The sequence below is a fragment of the Podarcis liolepis genome (assembly GCF_965112155.1).
Source record: "Podarcis liolepis genome assembly, chromosome: 13".
Taxonomy (NCBI): Eukaryota; Metazoa; Chordata; class Lepidosauria; order Squamata; family Lacertidae; genus Podarcis; species Podarcis liolepis.
In genome coordinates this window covers 55,955,347-55,972,791 of record NC_139573.1, presented here as the reverse complement: position 1 = coordinate 55,972,791, position 17,445 = coordinate 55,955,347, and the positions used below count along the sequence as shown (strand labels likewise).

The 17,445-nt window shown below is 42.1% G+C and overlaps 1 protein-coding gene across 7 annotated transcripts in view; it reads left to right on the top strand.

Annotated features, from left to right (window-relative positions):
• Positions 1 to 17,445, top strand: part of LOC310692376 (poly(rC)-binding protein 3-like) — a 256,230-nt gene that overhangs the window by 68,450 nt on the left and 170,335 nt on the right. For 4 of the 7 annotated variants that reach the window (XM_083473289.1, XM_083473283.1, XM_083473292.1 and 1 more), the window contains exon 2: positions 9,500 to 9,601. The gene's annotated coding sequence lies outside the window, so the exon portion shown is untranslated. Of the gene's footprint in view, positions 1 to 1,313; positions 1,404 to 9,499; positions 9,602 to 17,445 lie in introns of those variants that run through there. The other 3 variants (XM_083473279.1, XM_083473276.1, XM_083473294.1) reach the window with 1 other exon arrangement.

Here is a 17,445-nt window from a genome sequence, read left to right as displayed (position 1 = left end):
GTATATTTTTTCCTTAGATATTCACAGCCTTTCTTCTTTCAGCTAGTTGATCCTCTTGATCATTTTCCAGTTCTCTAATTACAAATTGTTAAAGTATGAATGTAGCTCAGTATCCTAAAATAATAGCTCAGTCTCAAAATAATCATAAATAATCAAAAGAGAGAATTAAAATAATCTCATAAATATCCCACAGCATTTAAAGTGCACAGAATAGATTTTTTGGGATCCCTAATCCCTTCAGTTCCTCATCAGACTCGATTGCATACTAATTTCCAGTATAGGGAGCTGGATGGGAAATCAAATCTTTCATCCAGTTACTTCAATATTAAAGTCCTTAAAATATCAAATGTTATCAGTGTTTATTAAAGCTTCAGCCACTTATCTAATGCTGCTAGAGCTTCCTATTTCTCGAAACATTTAAGTCTTAAAGGAGAAGTCCAAATCTCCATGTTCAAATAATACATCAAAGGCACAATAATCTATACATCTTCAATCCAGTTTCTGACTCTATCAAGATATCACAGGCCACTCATAACATAGCCTCTCAATGGCTGAGAAATAGCATCTTTAAAGGTTGCTAGCGGGGTTTCTTTGTGGAGAAGTAACTTACCAAGCCCTATGCCCCTTGCAACTTGAGTCTCAGCTGAGGTCTCAGTTGAAGGTGTCTTATGGCTCGGTGCTCCAGGGCACTCAACAGCGCATGGTTTTGTGGCCTTCTTCATCCAAAGTAGCTCTGATTGGGAGTGACCTGAAGGTATCTCAGACAAAAAAACCTAAGCCAATCTGGGTTTGGACGTGTACCATGTCTAACACAGATATTTCCCACTGCAGACATACTGCGTGGAGCTGCCCCTACCCAAATCTAAAGGACCTTGTTGGCTGGGTCTATTCTGGGGGTCCCCTGTGCCAACCAGATACAGTCTGATCACGGCGACATTCTCAATAGTTTTGCAGGCCAGGACTGATAAAAGAAAGTACTACTTCATGCAGGGCGTAGTCCAACTATGGAACTTGCTTCCCCAGGAGACAGTGATGGTCACTCAGAGGCATAGTGGGGGCAGCGTGAGGGGGGGGCATTGCTCTGGGGGCGGTTTCTTCCAGGGTCGCATTTTGCTTCTTAGGCCAACTGGGCAGATTGGAAGGATGCCTGCCTGCCCTGCTGCGTCCTCCTCATGTCACCCTCCATGCCCTGCCCCCCAGTGCGCCCTGGCATGGGACAAAGACACACGAGAGCAGAAGCAGCAAAGCAGGCTGGGAAGTGCTGGGACTGCACAGTCATTTGGGCCTAGTCAAGTTATTCAGGCCTAACTGTTAACTGTGGAGTCACTCTGACGTGTGACTTAGCAGCCATTTTCTCTGTGTGTTCTCTGTAAGATTTCAGTCAGAGTCAGTCTGCCTCAGTGGTGAGCAGAGTCAGTATGTAATCTCAGTCAAACTGTTTGGAACCATGTTCTTTATGAAGAAGTTTATTTTAACTCAGTCACCGAAGAATTGATGCTTTTGAATTCTGGTGCTGGAGGAGACTCTTGAGAGTCCCATGGACTGCAAGAAGATCAAACCGATCCATTCTGAAGGAAATCAGCCCTGAGTGCTCACTGGAAGGACAGATCCTGAAGCTGAGGCTCCAATACTTTGGCCACCTCATGAGAAGAGAAGACTCCCTGGAAAGGACCCTGATGTTGGGAAAGATGGAGGGCACAAGGAGAAGGGGACAACAGAGGACGAGATGGTTGGACAGTGTTCTCGAGGCTACCAGCATGAATTTGACCAAACTGCGGGAGGCAGTGGAAGACAGGAGTGCCTGGCGTGCTCTGGTCCAGGGGGTCACGAAGAGGCGGACACGACTAAACGACTAAACAACAACAACATTTTAACTCAGTAAAGCTCTTATTCTTTCACTTAAAAACTCTGCATTATTAATTTACACTGCGCGTCACAGCCAGGCACACCCACCCCAGGCGCTGGGAAGATATGTGCCACCACTGGCATAGATAGCTTGAAAAGCGGATTTGACCAATTGATGGGAGGAGAGGGCTGTCAGTGGCTCCTAGCCTTGAAGGCCATGCTCTGCCTCCACAGTTGGAGACAGCACTGTTTCAAAATGCTGGAAACCACGCGAGGGGAGAGTGCTGCTGCTCTTGGGCTCATGTTCTGCTCCCTGGTTGACCCCTGTGAGAACATGATGCTGGACTAGGTGGGCCACTGCATGATCCAGCAGGCTCTCCTTATGTTCTTGTGCACGTTCTCACTGCTTGTGTGTTGTGCTACATTGTGAAAGTCTACATTTGTTCTAAGCGGATAGAATTTGTAAATAGCTGTAGCATGTTGAATTACCAGATGCTTTGCTTTTAGCAGCATAGGCTAAAAGACTAAGATACAAAGATACACCCATTTTAGTCTGTCTCAGCACCTCATCTGCAATATGGGAATAATATGGTAATACAAACCTACCTTACAGAGTTGTTGTAAGGATTGCAGTGAAGTAATGAACATGAAGTGCTTTGTATTGAAAGAGCCATTTAAATGATCCTTATTGCCATTGTTACTTGGCTAATTTTATTACCTTTTGCATTCTAGCTATATAAAATCACAGACGCAGTAATATAGATTTGTTGTGTGTGTCAAGGAAGCAATATAGCAGAAGTTTAATTGGTTTGATGGTTTTGATCTTCCATCTCCAAATTGACATTTAACTTCTGAAAAGGAAGGAGGAAATGTATTCCCCACATCAATCAGACATAACAGGAGTGCCTTGTTAAAAGGATCATTAGATAATCAATAGCTAGAAAGAAATTACTCAGTGCTATGGATGTAATGTCTAGACAAATTGTGCCCTTTGGTTATATGGCAGTGTATTCATAGACTAGCATTAGATTCAGAGCACAGTTGAGGTTTTTGAAGGATCAACACTTTAAAAGGAGAAACTGTAAAATTATGCAGTTGCTACCATTACTGACACATGTTGAATTCAAGTGAGGCTGTTATGTACTGAAGTTCTCACCCTGGGCCAGCAGGGGGATACTGTAGATAGTTATGCAAATGAAGGATCGAAAGTGACGTTCAGTGATTGGATAGTTTTAGAAAGTTGTTACAGTAACGTGGTACTGGAGCTCTATATAAGCAGGCTGAGCCCTTCAGTTCAGTTCTGTCCTGGCCTTTGAATAAACAAGAGCTGTTTGGAGAATCTCTGTGTCGTCTGATATGTTCACCCACAACTTCACAGAGGCCACAAATGGCCCTGAGAGCATCAAGACATGATGATTCTCTGAGATACTGTATGGTGAACAAACATGGCTGCCACAGCATCACCTCCTAACACTCCAGTGGCATTTGCACCCTCATTTGCAGCCTGCACATCAGCAGGAGAAGCACTTTCTGCCTGTTCCAGGTGCTCCAGCTCTTCCTAGCCATGTTAAAGGGGCGGTGGGGGGGGGGGAGAGTTTAATAGCCCTCAGACCATCTCATGGAGGAATTTGGTGAGGTGTGGATTCTAGAGAGGGCAAGGTTAAGTATATTTATTGTGAACCAAAGTGCAAATAAAGCTTGTCAGATGGGAGAGAGACTAGGCTGTGGGCACATTGCAGGCAAGTGTGGAGGCTGGTGAATCCCAAATGAGACTTAGCTACAGGTGGAGCAGTCATGCTTCACAGCACACTCAAAGCAGATGAGCAAGTGAAATTATGCTTTAGGTTGTTTTGTGCATTTACTCTCAAGTAAATTTGAAGATACTATGGTTCATTCATGTCTCGCTAAACTCAGGTCATGTTAATTATAAAACATATAAAATGAACAACATCAAAACAAAAAAGTGTAAAGGGAGCTAGCGAATAGTATATTCCATGAATGCATTAATATATGTGTTGTTCTAAATTGTGATGTATTTAATTAAAAAGGTGCAGGTCTAGCCAATGACCTTGAGAAAATGTTGTATACTGTATGTGTGAATGGACAAATAGCTCAGAATGTGGAGCCGTGAGTCAAATAGTATCTTGGAAATGGAGGTTGTCTTCCTCCCAGGTACAGACACAACTTGGTTAAAAACAATTTGCCTGAAATAATTGCTGCTAACATCATCATCATCATCATCATTTTATTTGTATGCTGCCTTTCCACAGTTAAAAACACTGCTCAAGGTGGCTTACAATATGAAAAGATTTACATAGTTACAAACATAACAAAGTAGTCATAAAAATAAGTAAAACACATCAAAAACTACATAAGCAAACTGAACAATTTCCACATAAAAATAAAGATACAAAAAATTAATATCGGTAACAGCAAAAACTCCAGACAAAACTTTCCCCCAAATACCCCACCCTGGGCCAGGTGGAGAGAGGCAGGAACCCAGCAGGTCAGACTAACAGGTACTTGGCTTGCGATATCACAATTCCAAGCATAACAGCTATAGCTGTGTCTGTGGGGATGGGATCCTAACAGGTACCTGCTGCCATGCTAACGTATAACAATGCAGGTACGTGCTAACCACATTAACGGTGGAGTTGAGACCACCAGTGGTTGTTTGATGGGTTGCATGCATGTCTACTCAGAAATAAGTTTTTGCGTTGGCCTTCTCCCAGGTAAGTGAGAATAGGATTGCTGTCTTTTTTTTTAATATAATATTTATTAAAGATTTTAAACAACAAACACCATACACATATACAGTCCAAGAACAATAAGAAACACCATCACCAAAATGAAAAAATACACATAAAACAGGAAAAAAGATCATATAAAAAACATACAACAAAATTAGGTTTCATAAACCATATTTCCATAACCTTCTTTTCAGACTCCCTCACATCTCCCTTTCCTGTGTTCCCGGTTAAAAAATCATGTTCAGCAGTGCTTCATCCTCACTTTAAATTTGTTTTAATTTGTACCCTTCAACTATTATGTCTCCAATTCCCTTTGTTATCAAATATTTAATTATTTTAACTTGACATAATATTATTCAAATTTCGTTTTTGTTCTTGTAATTCGGTTATTTTCATACTCTTTTCCATTATGTTACTAGTGTCATATTATCTTTATATCCTGCATCATTCTAACATTCATACAATTTGCAATACTTTTGCAGATAGTCCTTAAATTTTTTCCAGTCCTCTTCCATTATCTCTTCTCCCAGGTCTCGGATTCTGCCAGTCATTTCTGCCAATTCCATGTAGTCTGTCAGTTGCATCTGCCATTCTTCCAGAGTGGGCAAATCTTGAGTCTTCCAGTACTTTGCAACGAGTATTCTTGCTGCTGTTGTCGCATACATAAAAAAGTCCGGTCCTTCTTAGACACCATTTGGCCGACAATGCCCAAAAGGAAGGCCTCTGGTTTCTTAGGGAAGGTATATTTAAATACCTTTTTTAGTTCATTATAGATCATTTCTCAGAAGGCCTTAACCTTTGGGCACGTCCACCAAAGGTGAAAGAATGTTCCTTCAGTTTCTTTACATTTCCAACACTTATTGTCTGACAAATGGTATATTTTTGCAAGCTTGACTGGGGTCATGTACCACCTATATATCATTTTCATAATATTTTCTTTCAAGGCATTACATGCCGTGAATTTCACACCGGTGGTCCACAACCGTTCCCAGTCAGCAAACATAATGTTATAGCCAATGTCTTGTGCTCATTTTATCATAGCTGATTTAACCGTTTCATCCTGAGTGTTCCATTTTAACAGCAAGTTATACATTCTTGAAAGTACCTTAGTTTTTGGTTCTAGCAGTTCTGTTTCTAGTTTCGATTTTTCCACCTGGAAGCCTGTTTTTTTGTCCATATTAAAGGCCTCCCTGATCTGAGCATAATGTAACCAATCTCGCACTTTGTCCTTTAATTTCTCAAAACTCTGCAATCTCCATATGTCTCCATCTTTTTCTATTATTTCCCAATATTTTGGCCAATTGGCCTCCATATTGAGTCTTTTCTGAGCCTTAGCTTCCATTGTTGACAACCACCTTGGGGTCTTACTTTCTAGTAAATCTTTGTATCTTGTCCAGACATTAAACACTGCCTTCCTGACAATATGGTTCTTGAAAGCTTTGTGGGCTTTAACCTTGTCGTACCACAAATATGCATGCCACCCAAATACATTATTGAACCCTTCCAAATCCAAAATGTCAGTGTTCTCAAGAAGTAGCCAGTCCTTCAACCAGCAGAAAGCTGCTGATTCATAGTACAATTTCATGTCAATTGCATGCATGTCTACTCAGAAATAAGTTTTTGCGTTGGCCTTCTCCCAGGTAAGTGAGAATAGGATTGCAGTCTTAATCTTGAAGTGAGATAGGTACATAGAAGTAGTATCATGGGTGTAGCCAGGATTTTTGTTAGGGGGAGCAGGCCTTTTATGGGGGGGCAGAACCTCAGTTAGCTACATATTTTCTTGATTTTTCTTAATGGGGGAGCAATTGCCCCTCCCTGCCCCCTCTTGGCTACATCCATGACTAGTATATTAAATCTGTATGTGCCAAAAAGCCAGTAAACTTAGAACTGGAACTGTCATTCAAAGAGTGAGACATGTGACTTAGCAGGTGATAGTCAAGTAAGTTTTACTCATAGTAGGCACATTGAAATTAATGGGCACAACTTAGTCAGTTTCATTAATTTCAGTGTATCTACTCTGAGTAAAACTTAGATGATTACTACCCATAATTTTTAACAAATTATGATGATGAGTATTTATATAGCCCTTTATTAAAATCCTGACTACTTCAAACAACTCCTTAAGGTAGGTCAGTATTATTGTCCACATATTGCAGTTGGGGTGATATAGAGGTGAGGTTTACCGACAGTGACTTTCCATTCTGCCAGTCTCAGGTCAATATGTGTCAAACTATCATTTGGATATATAATCTGAAGATTTTGTAGACTAAAACAAGGAAAGGAAAGTAGATACCTGAAAACATGCAGTGTACATGTCAACGTTTCTGAACAAGTGTAGAGAAATAAAAGAAGTTTGTTGCATTGGGAATAAAGAAGGAGACATATGCATGAAAAATTATGGCTGGGAAGTGTGGGAAAAGATCAGAACATTGTGGGGGAATGGCAATTGATTTTGACAGGTATATAAATCTAGGGATGGGGTCTGAGCACTCACAATCAGTGCAAAGGTAGTGAGAGAAAGGACAGCTGTGAATTGAACCAAAGACAAATTTCCCCAGGGAACACTGACTGGGTGATAGGCAGCAAACCAAAGTGAAGAAGGGAAAAGTATACCATCAGACAGAATTTATTTTTCATTATTTGTGAATTTTAAAGAGCACCATCCTGTACATACCTATTCAGAAGTATGCCCTTTTGGGTTCAAAGCAACTTGCTCCTATGTAATTGTGTGTGTGTGTGTGTGTATATAGTGTTGCATCCTAAGAATGCTTGCCAAGTGTTTTTAACAGTTACTACCTACAAGGTATTATAGGAAATTATTTTGTCTGTTTGCATCTGGGCACCTCTTAAGGTTGTAACCAACTTTTGCATTATGGTTCCTGATATCAAGAAGCAGGTTTTCACCTTTCCTTGAATGCAATTGGACACCATTTTGAATCAAGATGGTGGAATGGACCTTTCAAAACAGAACTGATCTTTTGTTTTCTTAGAATTCCTGAGCAATGCCAGGTATGAGGCTGTTCGTTTTTACACAATAAAAATAACAGAACCACAAAACACCAAGCAGTGGAATAGACAAAAATTCCAGGGTTAAACTGATTAAAACTAGTATATCCAAAATATCCAATAGAACAAAAACAGGTATATAGCTAGCGCCAAACTGAAAACAAACTTGATGACTACCAGGAAAGCCTCCTAACTTCATATGTGTCCAACACATGTCTTATAAATGACTAGTGGTGCACAAATACAAAGTGAATATATTAAATGCATGTCAGCTACACAATTTTCACTAATGCAGCGGCAGAGTGTGTCTCATTGGCACCTGTGTGTGTGTGAAAGAGAGAGGGGGGCAAGGAGAGGGGCAGAGGACAAACAGTACCCACTGTGCCTGCCCTGCCCTCTGCGGATCTGGGGAGGGTGGCATGAGAAGAGTGCAACAGACATACACCTCTTGTTCCCAGCCTCGCCAGCAAAGGTGAGGTTGGGACTGAAGGGCGCACGACTGCCACATCCCCATGCCACCATCCCCGAGCAGTCTTGGAAGGCTGGGATCTGGGGAACATGGTGCGAGGAGGATGCAACAGCCACACCCCCCCCCGCCCCAACCATGTAAGATGCAGTCTAAGGGCTGTTGCATATGCAAGCCTTTAGGTCAAATGTTAAGAAACAATAATAAACAATAGCAAAAAGCTATAGATGCTAGCTGAGCACTGCCGTATGGGTAATATATTTTAAAGTACACAAAAATGTTGTCCTTTTTCACTTGTTTCATGACTTCCTAGCAAGTTACAGTGGATTGCAGTCTTAATGAGGTAAGTCAGGTACAGAAGCCTAGACCAACTCCCAAATTCTGATTTTAAGTGCTCATTATAGCTTCTGCTTGACCCAGTCAATTTACCACCAAATGTTAAAACACTGCATCTGTTTCTGAATCAATAGACTGGGGTTTGTTTTTTGGTTAACTTCTAATTCAGGTTCAACTGACTTTCAATAATTATTTAGATTCAATTCCAGTTTGAAGGGGAAATATGGTTGGCTCAGTCTGGTTTTCAATTCATGGCTAGTTTGACATCTTGCTTTAGTTTTTCCTTCTGGTTATACTTGTGGGATGTAAAACTGCAGTCAAGTACAACATTCCTACAGTGGACATATTAGGGGATGTTTTGTACCACTCAGGCGAAGACTTCCTGTTTCCTCCTGAGCTGGGACAGACTTCCACTACATGTGACTCAATGAGGGTGTGGTCTGTTGTACTAGCATGGAGGAGCACACAGCCTCCATGTTCTGATCAGTGTGTCTTCTCCATTTTGTATGTTGCTGTGTGTTTGGAGAAGTGACTGCTTAGTCACAGTCACTTGGGACTCACTTCTTCATGGAATAGTTCTAGTTGTTATGTAACCTAAGCCTGCCTTCAGGGATATGTCTGTGAACTCGAATGAATCTGTGAGTAAACTACTGTACTTTTATATTAACATGAATCAGATTCTTGTGTTTATTCTTTTTTAAGAGGAATCAGAAGGGATTTTACCAGGAAGGAATCTTTAATAGTAAGACTCATATGATCCAGCAACAAGCTGATCGCTGCGTAATTTAAAAAGGGGGATGTTTGGAACTCTGCTAGAATATGGAACTTGCTAGCGCAAGTTAGGAAGGATATTATTAAATAATATATCCTCTCCTGCCTCCCTAATCATCCCCACAATACTGGGCAGACCAGAGACCTTGGAGAATTGCAGTCCATTAAGAAGTGCTTTTGCACATGTAATTTTGACAGGTTTGGGACATTTCCAATTAGTGTATTCCTTGTGCTGCTACAAAGCAATATCTGGTCCGGATAACTAGTTGGTGAAGTATTGTCTAAAAGTCTAGCTAGTGTTTGATGGCTCTTTTTCTTCTTTCAGCTAAGGCCCATTCCTTCTCTACTACACAGAGCACTGCACCACAACAAACGCTCAGCACGATGCTGGTTCCTAAAGAATGAACTGAAGCAGGATCCTGGACTGGTAAGTTACTGGTTTAATTTGTTGTGATGAATTATTTCTGTAACTGCACTGCAAAACATGGTGGCACTAAGGAGGCAAAGAGGTTTTTTGATCCCTTTATGGGAAACAAAACCCAGCGTTTTACAAAAGCCTGTAGTTTGGAGTGTTAGGGAGCTGAATGTTTTTGAGTGTTGAAAAAGACTTCATTATATATGTCAGTCATTAATGCATATTTATTATTCCTCTCCTCTATCCAGTTAAATAAGTGGATATTTTCTGCTGGATTGGAACTGATCTCTAGGAGCATTGTTCATAAAACATGTACCATGCTATGGGTATGTTTACAGCTAAAACTGGTTCTCCCTTCAGAGATTCCTGGGAATAGGAGGGTCATTTTCGGAAGTGGAGGGGCTAGGGATAGCTAAAAGCCAAATTTAAATCCCCAGTCTTCTGTAGGGGAAGCCCTGAGAGTTAAACAGGTATGTCTAATGAAGGCATTGTAAAGATCTGTAACGAATGTGCCAGGTGAGGCTCCCTGGGGAGAGCATTCCATAAGTGGGGAGCCACTGCAGAAAAGGCCCTGTTCTTGTGTTGCCACCCTCTGGACCTCTTGTGGAGGAGGCACACAAGGGCCTTAGATGATGCTCTCAGGGTCCTGATTGGTTCATCCAGGTAGAAGCAGTGAGGCAGTCCTTGAGGTATTGCAGGTCTGAGCCACAGCTGAACTTGGTGAGAAAAACAAGAGTGGATTAAATAAGACTGGAGGGGAAACAGGCAGAGCTGGCCTGAGTGAGTGGCAAAAAGCTTTCCTTTCCTTTTTGGGAAAGAATTGGGGGAATTGTTTTTGAAAGAAGGATTTATGTTATGGGACAGAAATTTGTGGGGAGGGGGCTCAGAGGGAAAAAGAGAAAAACTTTTTTTGAGTACAAGTGGGACAAAGGAATAGGAGTAGGGTTTGCATCAGAGCTGGACAAGATCCCTGATGCAGTGCAACCAAGGCCAACCTAGTCCAACCTCCTGTTTCAAATGGCTTCCAGCCACATGCCTATGGAAGAGGTGCGTGACGATGTGAAGATTACGACTCTCCTCTTGTCTGTCATCTATTGAACATGGTTTTCATTTACCTATCACAGCTGTCAGAAGGGGCGGAACTGGGACAGAGTAGGGAGGGAGGATCTTTGGGAAGCAGCGCAACAAAGTCTGGGGAAACTTGTAGTGCTGCTACTGCCCCACTTTTTGAGGCATCAGCTGCTGCTGTTTGTCACACACTATGCACAACTCCTTATCCTAGGAGCTCAGAGCAGCTTCTTCTTGTTAGATAGCCCAATTTGGCCAGAACTGCTTGGTTTCAGCAGCAGCATAGTTTTCCATAGTTGAACCTGAAGGTTATTTTGTAGATAAAATGCTGTGAAAGACAAGCAGTACATTTTTCTTGTAGCTCATTCTAGTAAAAGCTGCAGAAACATTAATCAAAGTGCATGTCTTACCCGGCAATGCTAATGGAATGTAGTAGCCCAGTGTTGAAATACTGAGTGAAATATGAGCAGTTCACAGAAGGCTGTTCTTGAAGGCTGGCTGCTTAATGCATGTGCAGTCCACCTTTTCACCCTCCAGAGCTGTCTCCGCTGCTGCTGCTGCTGCTGCTGCTGCTGCAGCACCCATTCTCTCTCCATCCATTGACTGCCCTGCGCTGCCATCCATCTCGCCTCTGCAGTTTCCATGTGCTGATCTGCCCCTTACCTGACACCCACCACGGCCCTTCTTGTGCCCTTCAGTTTAGCTCCCTCCCTCTCTTCCTATCCGCCCAGTGCTGTGAGCTGCCATGCCCTGCTGAATCAGCCCTGTCTAGTCCAGGGCCCTGTTCTCTCAGTGCCGAACCAGATAGATGCCTGTGAGAAATCTGCAAGCAGGATTTGAGCACAAGCGCACTCTCCCATTCTGTGGGTTCCAGTCAGCACCAACCCTTATATGAGGAAAGGAGAGGTGACTGCCTCAGGCGGCAGGATCCACAGGGACAGCAGATCCTGCCTCCAAGTAATGCATTGCCCACTGCTGCTGCTGCTGCTGCCCAGTGGCGCCAAGGACTCCACACTTCTTGGAAGACAGATCTGCCTCCTCCTCAGCAGCCCCCCCCCATTTACAGTGGCCTCTTGGCAAAAAGGAGGTGCTGCTGGTCTCCCCCACCCTGTTCCTGTTATAGATCTTTATCTCCCCCTCCCCCGGTTCCTGATGTAGATCTTCACTCTCCCCTTCTTTCCTGGCTGGAGGGGGGCATTTTGTGGTTTGCCTCAGGTGCCAAAATGTATTGGGCCAGCCCTGTTTCCAGCAACTGGTTTTCAGGTGTGGTTCCACCAGCATATGAGTTTTCTGCTGGCAAATCCCCTCTCTGCTGGCGTGTGTGTGTGATCCACCTCTCCTAACCCCTCTAGCTGGCAGATTTGGTAGTTTGGATTGCTCTTCAATAAGTTGATTTTTCTTTTCAAAATTGCAATGAATTATGTGCATGTCCAACTTACTTTTTTGCGTTTTGTAGTCATCTTGATATCTTAATACATCCATCAAAGCTGACAAATAATACATCAGACTAGTGTGAAAAAAATTCCTATATTTAAATGTTTTATTAATAATCTTATTACTCTTGGGTAATAGAGTTTAACAGGGTTTTTGTATTCCACTGTATGCGTTGCCAGAAATTTGTGTCAGCTTCTGCCATTTGTCTTCAGCCAGTGCACTGAATGCTTAGTATGACTTTACTAGTCTGAAAAGACAATTTGTATCCTGAAATAAGCAGCCCAGGCATTTGTTCATGTAACAGTTTTGATAAATGCATCCTGTGTTTCTTTAGTAAGGAAAATACAACACCTTATAAAATACCGGTACTTCTTCTACAAAACTCTGCAGAGTGAGACTGGATGAAACTGAATTACCAAACACATATGTTGTGTCATTTGTGGCCCACCTCCAGAGATGGAGCCTAATGAAAGACAGTGGATTCCTGAACACTCGGAGAGATTTTCCAGAGGATCAGGCAGGTGATCCTGTTGTGACTCTAGTCTCGCTGTGGAATAGCAGGCTGCAAAGACCATTAGCACCGTTGCCCCGGTCCTGAGTACCCTCTCTGGTGCTGTGGAGCCTGTTCTGCCTCCTGGTGCTCCAGGGGGCAGCAGAGCAATGGAACAGGCTGAGCAATGGCTGGAACACGAAATGTGTGCTAGAGTGCATAATGATGCTTGCTGTGTGGTGTTGCAGGCAGTGGAAGAAAGCCTCCAGGGCATCCTCAGGTGGTCATGCGGCAGAACGTATTTTGGGTGGTATCGTTAACACCTGCTACAATGGAGGGAGCCCTGCAATCCCTCAGAAATCCCCTGTGACCTTTTTGCCCAAAACCTTTGAGGATAATGTCCCTTGACTTAGCACAGTTTTCACAGCAAACCCAAATGAAGCATCCATGACTGCCCAACTCTGGGATCATTTTCAGTTGAGGCTGCCTGGTGATGCCGAAGTGTTGCATCACAGCTGTTTTTGTAAATCCAGTTGCTGCAGTGACAGGAGTGGGGGTGAGGGTGCAGGGACTAAGGATGGGACCCAAAGCTGCCATGGACTGGAAGATCCACAACTCCACCTTCGGATAATGCTCACGCCGGGTTCCAAAGTACACCATTATAGAGAACTTTATGCATATTGCAAATCAATTAGACAGCTGTATTATTTTTTTTTAAATGCTACTAAAAGGACTGGAGAAGAACAGGAAGGATAAAAAGCATGAAGAACTTCAATAACTTTTCTCTTCCTTAATTGGAATCATGCCAGTTAACATTTAGGTGCAACCAAAGTGAAGCTATTTGTAGTAGGAGTTTAGAGACTGATTCAAAAGAAATTAGTCTGACTTAGAAAAGTTTTTTCTAAAATTGCTTTTATTGTTACAAGAATAAATAAATGTGATTGTTTCTTAGCAGTATCTACACTGCAAATGTTATAGTGGTTTTATTTATCCATTTAATTATCATGATTTCCCTCCTAGTATTTTGATAAATGCAACTGAAATGAAGGTGCAGATGATGGTGTTAGGGTCCCAAAACCTACCTGCAAAGAATCAAAGTTCCCAGAAGGGGACTGTAAATTTGACATCAGTCAACTACACCACAGTTAAACAATTACCGTTGCAAGCCCAAACATGTTTACTCAGAAGTAAGTCCTATTGAATTCAGTGGCATTTACTTCCAGGTAAATTGGGTTGAGATTGCAGCCTAGGTGTTTCACAAGTTAACTGGGATGACCTTCAATTATTCTCTGTTTAATTTTCCCCATCCCATCATACAAAACAGATGATTGGTCAGGGCTTGGTAATTGTTCATGTTTCTGGTGAATGTGGAATGCCTGCTCCAGGAATGAAGGAACTGGTGAACTCTGTCCTCGCTGTGTGTGTAAAGAAATTAAAATTCTCAGATGTGAGGAAATATGCTCTTTGAACTCTTAATTGCCACTCAACTTATATACAGATATACTTTTAAATATTTCCCACCAAAATACTGTATTTTGTACATGTAAATAAAAATGTTTTGATACTGTTTTTCTTCTATGTAATTAATAAAAAACCTTTTTACAAACACTAATACACACAAACACATTATAGTATTAAGCAAAATTAAGTATGCAACATATATATATGCCCTTTAGAAAGGAAGGGCAAAACAAATGCCAGTTGTGAATTTCAACTTCTTGTTAATTTTGAGAACCTGTTTGCTTTGTGTAGTTATTAAGAAGTAGTTGGCATCCTTCATCTCCACATGGACAATTGTGGTGCATTGTATTTTCTGAAGAACATGGGTGGGGGGACATCTTTTAAAAAGTGGCAGACTTTTCTTTTTCCTGACCCTAACAATTAAACATTAGAGCAATATACATTACTTCAGACTTTAAAGGTCACGACTAATTTAAGAAGTCTGAAAGCAATGCTCAGGCACTGCCTAGAGTGGTGTTGCTCTGCTCAGCAGAGGCCGGGGGTATATAGTGTTTCATAATATAAAGCACCTTTTTCTTTTTTGCCATGCATGAGCAGTTGAAACTCCACATTGTTTTTCTGCACAGTTGTTGCTGCCATTCAGAGCTGTATCAGGGCAAACATTAAAACAATGCTACTTGATACTAGAACAGTGGCGATGGCAGGGTGTTTATATATATAGATGTAACATGAATTATAGTTGTTGTTGAAAGCGTTCTGAAGAACAATTGCAGGTGCTAGTTGTCCTTGAACCCAAAATAGCTACTACACAGAGAGCTGGATGCTTGTTTGATGGTTCAGGGAATATTTTTATAATGACATCTTCAGCTCATGGCAACTGTAAGGTCTTGCTGTATTCATAATACTTCCATCTGCTCACATAATCCTTTGTGCCCATTGAGTGTTCCAACTCTTCCCTTGCTCTGAGTAAAGAAAAGCAGAGTTGCCCACTGATTCACTATTTTTCTTTGGCCTTGGCTGCATTTTCCTACTCTTCCTCTCATCAGCTGCAAGCAACAACATTGGGGCTCTCCAGTCATTAATGCTTGCAGTGGTTGTTCAAACTGAGAGGTGCCATGAGCACTCAAGGACTTTCTGTACTTAGAAGAACCCAAGCTGGATAAGACTGTTAAATTTCGATGTGGGGTATTTCCTCCCAATCCAAGCAATAGCTTCAAAAGTGGGATTCTTCCTGAGAACTGGAGCAGGCGAGGAAAGGGCTAAATCCCCCCTTCATATCTGCTGTGATTCTTGCAGTTATAAGCTCACCTCCACACAGAGGCTGTTCTGTTAAGTAAAAAACCCAACACATTAAATGTTTGGTTTGGCTCCTTTGTAAACCAGACCCTTGTTGCAAATCTGTCTGACCTTTGCGGTGAAATTGCTGCTGAAGCTTTTCTGCATCCAACATGGATCTTTAAATTTCAGTTTCACCTAAATATCATGGCTAATTGCCACCAAACATATATTTATCTGTGCTTTAAAAACAACAAACAAACAAACAAACAAACAAACAAACAAACAAACAAACAAACAGCAAAACAACTTACCGGTATGGCAGTAAATTCTAAAACGCCAATTATGTGTTATTGACTTCCTTATGTCCGTTCTGAATCTTCTGCCTATCAGTTGCAATTGGTGGCCACCAGTTCCATAGGTCTGAGAGGGGATGAAACATCACTCTTTCTCCATGCAATTTGTCATTTTATAAACATCTTATCCTTCCCCTTCTTTGTTTCCCTTCCCTATATGTATGTGTGCTTTCCTGTCCTCTTGTTCCAGCCACTCTGTTCTTTTCCCCACTCCCCCTCAGTTGTGTCTCAATACTCCATGCCACTGAGCTTTTTATAGTTCTGTTTTGGGGTCCCCTCTCCACCCCCACCCCCCGATTGTGTCTGTGTGTGTTCCTTAAGTTTACTGTGAGTCTGCTGGTACTTCTCTCTTGCGTGTGGGTGGTATGGTTTAAACTTTGTAAACATTGCTGTGGAAAACCTTAGATCCGTATTAGTGTATAGATAAGAAGTTGGTGGGCTGTGAGAAATTGCATGGGAGGGGGGCAAGACAAACAGCTGGGGAAATCCCCTCCCTGTTTCAAGTGCAACAGCATGAGATTACTGAGCTCAGGGACTTCCTCCTCATCTAGCCCTCATCTCGCTAGAATAATAGAAATGCTATATATTGTTGACTGCTGAGGTCTGGGAAGTGGATACAGAAATACTGTATTCTTAAGCTTCCTTTCCTAGCAGCTTCCATTATAACAATGATGGAGCAATTCACTAGGTGCGGGGAAGGCCACCAGCATGGATGGCCAAAGGAACAGATTTATTCATGGAGGATAACTCTCTCCACAGCTACTAGAAACATGATAGCTAAGTTGCACAAATGCAGTACAGTGGTACCTCGGGTTAAGAACTTAATTTGTTCCAGAGGTCTGTTCTTAACCTGAAACTGTTCTTAACCTGAAGCACCACTTTAGCTCATGGGGCCTCCTCCTGCTGCCGTGCCGCTGGAGCACGATTTCTGTTCTCATCCTGAAGCAAAGTTCTTAACCTGAAGCACTATTTCTGGGTTAGTGGAGTGTGTAACCTGAAGCATATGTAACCCGAGGTACCACTGTATAACTCTCGAGTTCTGGATGCTAATGGCAAACAGTGGAGGACTGTTGCCTTCCTACTCTGCTTGTCAGAGGCACCTGGCTGCCTGACAATGGAAGCCACGCTGAGCTGGATGGAGATTTTGGTCTGATTCCAGCAAGACAGTGTTTCAAGTCCGCTTGGCTGCTCATCTTTGGCACAGCATTGCCCACCCTCAGGGAGCTTGTGAGGCTGCTGCAGCCTCTGGAGGCTTGCTCATAAGCCGCTGTCCATTCAGCACTCTGCCTTTGCCTTCTGAAGAGATTCTGGCTGTATACAGACAATGTGTTTTCAGAAGCCGCATTGTACAGTTGTCATTGCCTACATTACACATGTGGCTTTTGTGTCTTGCTAAGCCTGTGTTTCAAGCTGTAGTGTGATGATACTATTGCAGTAATGTTTGGATAGGTGTCTGTTGGGTAGGTCTCCTGAGGAACAGAACGCTCTCCCTGCATATAGTTACATGGGTTTGCATTATTTAATCACTTTGAAAGGATGGGTGCATATCTAAGAGAGAGGGCTGGTGGTGATAATAATAATAATAATAATAATTTATTATTAATTTTGCCAGCAGGAAGTTTCAATACTCTGCAATTTTGTACTGAAATGAGGCCTCTTTGTTCCTCCTTAAGATCATCATGCAGCCAGTTAAATTCCAGACACATAAAATCATGTTATTTTAGGCCCAATCATAGATCTTAAGATAATTATTTCTTAAACCATTGTCAGGA